The sequence below is a fragment of the Gossypium arboreum genome, chromosome 6, assembly GCF_025698485.1.
Source record: "Gossypium arboreum isolate Shixiya-1 chromosome 6, ASM2569848v2, whole genome shotgun sequence".
NCBI classification, from domain to species: Eukaryota; Viridiplantae; Streptophyta; class Magnoliopsida; order Malvales; family Malvaceae; genus Gossypium; species Gossypium arboreum.
Genome location: NC_069075.1, coordinates 94,653,004 through 94,659,003, shown reverse-complemented (window position 1 = coordinate 94,659,003; position 6,000 = coordinate 94,653,004).

Sequence of the window (6,000 nt, the reverse complement as noted above, 5' to 3'; positions counted from 1 at the left end):
GAATTTAAGGCTACGGATAGTGATGATGCCGAGCAAGTGAATTTTGGTTGGACAACACTATTCGGTACTCGATGAACTATCTTGCACACCTGATGAGTGCCTAAAGTGTACTATCTCCTTGCTATGTGATTCTGCCTACTATTGGTGGAATACGTTGACTTCTGTTATGCCTAAAGAGCAAGTAACTTGGGAGTTCTTCCAAACCGAGTTTCGAAAGAAGTATATCAGTCAGAGATTCATTGACCAAAAATGGAAGTTATTTCTTGAACTCAAACAAGGTTCCATGTCGGTTACCGACTATGAATGAAAATTTGTGAGGCTTAGCCGGTACGCACGAGATTGCATTTCCTCAGAAGCCATAATGTGTAAACGTTTCGAGGATGGACTAAATGATGATATAAAGCTGTATGTTGGCATCTTGGAAATCCGAGAATTTGTAGTACTTGTTGAGCGAGCTTGCAAGGCCGAGGAGCTCAAGATGGAGAAAAGAAAAGCTGAGGTGGGAGCAAGAGAGTTTCAGTAAGAGGTCTTGGGAAGCCCTTCCCACGATCATCGAAGAAATTTAGAGATGGCTTGGGCGGTCTAGGGACACTTCGGGCTTTTCTAGACGAGATCGCGATCGACCACTGTGAGCACACGAGTCACTTGATCGCCGATGTTGGAAATGACCGTCGAGATAGAGCGAAATGCCGATATTGTGGTAAATAGTACTCGGGAGTTGTAGGTTCCATGACGCTCCTGTTACAAGTCTTGGTCACCACCACTTTATCAAAGATTGCCCGAGATTGTCCGAATGAATGTAAATCGAGTGGGAAACCGGTGCTACCACTTTCTCGGGTAGACCATCTAGGAATACGGAAATGCTAGCGGCGGTCGAGAGGATCTAGAGATCTGCGACCAGATCTGAGGCTCGTGCTCTGCTAGGGCTTATGCTATCTGCCGCACGCGAGGATGCTTCCTCGCCGGATGTTATTACCGTACTTTTACTCTATTTGATACTAATGTGATTGCTTTGATTGACCTGGGTTCTACTTATTCTTATATATGCGAAACCTTAGCATCCAAAGAAGACTTTACCTATTGAGTCTACTGAGTTCGTAATTCGGGTGTCAAATCCCTTGGGTCGTTACGTGCTTGTTGACAAAGTGTGTAAGAAATGCCCCCTAGTAATTTGAGGTTCCTGTTTTCCGGCGGACTTGATGCTTTTGCCGTTCGATGAATTTGATGTTATTCTTGGTTTGGATTGGTTGACCGTGCATGATGCGGTTGTGAATTGCAAAAGCAAGACTATGGATTTGAGGTGCGCAAATAACGAGATGATCCGAGTTGAGTCTCTGAGACTTAAAGGGTTGCCAAATGTAATATCATCAATGTTGGCCCGAAATATGTAAGAAAGGGTGCGAAGCATACCTTGCGTATGTACTTGATGATAAGGAGTTAGAAATAAAACCGAATCGTGCGGTGGTTTGTGAATACCGGATGTTTTTCCCAAGAATTACGGGTTTGCCACTGTTCGGAGATAGAGTTTGGTATTGAGCTTGTACACGGACTACGCCGATTTCGATAGCTCCGTGATCGTATGGCACCAACCGAGTTAAAAGAGTTGAAAGCTCGGTTGCAAGAATTGACGGATAGAGGTTTCGCTCGACCAAGTTTCTCACCTTGGGGTGCACCGGTGTTGTTTGTGAAAAGAAGGACGGAACCATGAGGTTGTGCATTGACTATCGTCACCGAATAAAGTGACGATAAAGAATAAATACCGTTACAGCGTATTGATGATTTGTTTGATCAACTAAAGGGAGCCTCGGTGTTTTCAAAGATAGATTTGAGATCGGGTTATTATCGATTCTGGATTCGAGATTCGGATGTACCCAAACCGCTTCGAACGAGATACGGTCACTCTGAGTTCTTAGTGATGCCGTTCGGGCTCACTAATGCCCTACGGTATTTATGGATTTGATGAATCGGATCTTTAGACGATGTTTGGACCAGTTCGTAGTTGTGTTCATTGATGACATCTTGGTCTATTCAAGAGATGAGACCGAACATCTTTGAACACCGAGATTAGTGTTGCAAATTTTACGGGATAAGCGGTTATATGCTAAGTTCAAAAGTGTGAGTTCGGCTAAGAGAAGTTAGCTTCTTGGGTCATGTGGTATCTGCATCGGGTATTCGAGTCGACCGAGCAAAATTTCAACCATACTTAACTGGAAGCCTCCAGAAATATTACGAGGTTCGAGCTTTTTGGGACTTGCTTACATTACTACGACGGTTTGTAAAGGTTTCTCGATGATAGCCACACCCATGACGAAGCTACTTCAAAAGATGTTAAGTTCGAATGGACGGAAAAATGTCGAAAAGTTTTGATCAACTGAAAACTTATTTGAAGGAAGCTCCAATTTTAGTGCGACCGAATCGGGCAAAGAGTTTGTCATCTATAGTGGCGCCTCCTACTTGGGTTAGGTTGCGTATTGATGCAAGAAGGTCGAGTTGTGGCCTATACGTCGAGACAATTAAAGCCACATGAGAAAAATTACCCGACCCATGATCTCGAATTAGTCGCTATCGTATTCGCTTGAAAATATTGCGACATTACTTATTTGGTGAGAAGTGCCATGTATTTTCGGATCACAAAGTCTCAAATATTTGATGACTCAAAGAGACTTGAATCTACGACAAAGGCGTTGGCTTGAGTTGTTGAAAGATTATGAGCTAGTCATTGATTATCACCCGGGAAAGGCTAATGTGGTTGCGGACGCCTTAAGCCGGAAGTCACTGTTTGCTTTACTGACGATGAATGTACACTTGTGCATTCTACCCGACAATGTGTTAATAGTGAATTTAAGGCCAAACCATTATTGATTCATCAAATTCGTGAAGCTCAGAAAGTCGACGATGAGTTGGTTGCAAAACGGGCTGAATGTGTTCCGAATGTGGAATCGGAGTTTCAAATTGATGATGACGATTGTTTGAGGTACAGAAATTGGTTGTGTGTTCCAAGAAATTCAGAACTCATTTCGATGATTCTAAACGAAGCTCATTGTAGCCGAATGTCAATTCACCCGGGGAGTACGAAAATGTACAACGATCTGAGACGTTGATTTTGGTGGCATGGTATGAAACGAGACATTTCTGATTTTGTCTCGAAGTGCTTAATATGTCAACAAGTGAAAGCGGAACATCAAGTGCCTTCGGGTTTACTTCAGCCGATCATGATACCTGAATGGAAATGGGATCGAGTAACGATGGATTTTGTATCTAGGCTGCCAGTGTCGGCAAGTAAGAAAGATGCGATTTGGGTCGTTGTTGATAGATTGACTAAGTCGGCTCACTTTATCCCCGTACGCACGGATTTTACAATGGATAAATTAGCTGAATTGTATGTTTCTCAGATTGTGAGATTACACGGGGTACCTATTTCTATCGTGTCGGATAGAGATCCGAGATTCACCTCACGATTTTGGAAGAAAATGCAAGAAGCTTTGGGTACCAAGTTGCATTTTAGCACCGCTTTTCACCCCAAACCGATGGTCAATCCGGCGGATAATTCGAGATACTTGAGGATATGTTGAGATGTTGCATCCTCGAGTTCGGCGGTTCGTGGGAGCGGTATTTACCTTTGATTGAATTAAGCTTACAATAATAGTTTTCAATCAAGTATTAAGATGGCACCTTACGAGGCCTTGTACGCGGCGTAAATGCCGTACACCATTGTTTTGGACCGAGCTCGGTGAAAGTAAAATTTTCGAGTTGATTTGATTAAAGATGCTGAGCGGAAAGTAAAAGTAATCCGTGCAAGTCTGAAGGCGACCACAGATCGCCGTAAGTCGACGCGGATCTCAAACGAAAAGACATTGAGTATCAGGTAGGAGACAAAGTGTTTCTTAAAGTTTCACCTTGGAAAAAGATACTCAGATTTGGGCGTAAGGGCAAATTGAGTCCGAGGTTCATCGGGCCATATGAAATATCCGAACGAGTCGGTCCGATTCGCGTGTCGATTGATTTTGCCCCGAACTTGAAAAGATTCACGGCGTCTTTCATGTTTCGATGCTTCAACGCTATAGATCTGATCCATCGCACATAATTAGTCCATCAGAGATCGAAATTCAAGCCGATATGAGTTATGAAGAAGAACCGATTCGTATCCTAGCTCGTGAAGTGAAGGAGTTGCGAAACAAAAGGGTTCCGCTAGTGAAAGTGTTATGGCTCAAACACGGATAGAAGAAGCTACTTGGGAACCAGAGAACTCTATGAAAGAGCGATACCCAAATCTATTTACGGTAAGATTTTGGGGACAAAAATTTTTAAGTGGGGAGAGTTGTGATACCTAAATCGACCCTAGTCGAAAAGTGGTTTGGGACCACTAAACCGAGTCATAAAAATAATTAGCCGTCATAGTGGATGCTCATTATATGTACATATGCATGTGTGAAAATTTCATGTTTGAATTTTGTTAATTGTAAGTGAATTTTATCAAATAGGACTTATGTGAGAAAATTTAGAAATGTGCTAGGCAAATGTAAAGTGGCTGTTAATGCATGTTGTGAAAATGATGGGCTTGCATGTCAAATTTCCCTAAATTAAAGCCTAGTGGCCGGCCATGACAAAGGGTGATGGGCAAAACATGTCATAAAACATGTTGTGTAAATGGGTTATGTTGGAATAAATAAAATAAGGAGTATGGGTAATAAAGAAATGGAAAAAGGAAAGAAGGTGTGTGATCCCCCATTGCCGTGAGTTGAGGAAAGGAAACAAAAAAAAGTGTGTTCATCCTTTTCATTTCTTTTGGCCGAAAATTCTAAGGAAGAAAGAAGGAGTTCTTGCTCCATGTTTGGTTTAGAAGAGGATTAGGAGGAGGTTCGGCCATACTTGTATCAAGATTAAGGTATGTTTGATGTTGTGCCATGAGATTCATGCATATTTTTTAGTTGCTAGCTTGATGTTCTTATTAGCCCATGGTTCAAATCTTTGCTATGTCATGGGGATGGTATTCGCCAAGGTGGATTTTGTGTTGATATCATTGCATGCTAAATGTGAAGCTTGTTAATGATGCATGTGATGGTCGATTGATAACTCTTGAATCTCCTTTTAGCATCCTTGAGTGAGACATTAAGTTCCTTGTTCAACCATGACCAAAATTGAAATGGTAAGGTGTTGTGATGCATTCGGCCTTGGTAGGATATAGAAGAGAAATAAGGTTGTTGTTAGATGAAGTAGAGTCTAACAAATGAGCTCAGATATATGCATTAGTTGCTAGATGGAGAAGAATCAGCTAGCAAGTTGTGTGCTAAGGCGAATGTAATTTGGTATATTATGGGTAATGCATGTGTTGAATTAGTGTAAAGGGAGAGGATGCTTTAATAGTGTATATATGTGTATTAGCCAAGTTTTGAACTTGAAACAAATGGTGTTTAGTCAACACAAGTGACCATACTTGTAGAATGTATTAAGTGTTGCAATCGGCCTTAGCATAGATGTGTATGTTCGGCCATTGGTAGCCTATTGATGGCTTTAGCTTGACTTAGAGAATTGCTAAGGGAAATATTAGCTAGTATGTTGAATTGATTCGTGATTTCGTACATATGTGACTCTAATGTCTAATGTATATATGGGCTAAGTACCTTGAGCTTCTCTTTTGATGTTCGAATGAATTGTATTAAATTATTGATGTGATTAAAAAAACGTATGATCATTGTGTATTTGAGCTAAAAGGTGGCCATATGACCTATCAAACTCCTTGTCATATTCGGCCATAAGCTAGCAAAATGAGACTTTGATAAGTTAAATTTGTTTGAATTAGCTCAAGAGCTTAGGGGACCACAGTTGGATAAGGGAAAGGAAAAAGTGATCGAATAGCCGTTGAAGCCATTCGACAACATCCGAGGTAAGTTTTCGAGTAATGGAACTTAAATTATGATTCGATTAGATTATGTCTTAAGTAAATCAAAATCATGCTCTTTGTATGTGGCTATTGAGCCGAAATTGTAAATATGATAAGTG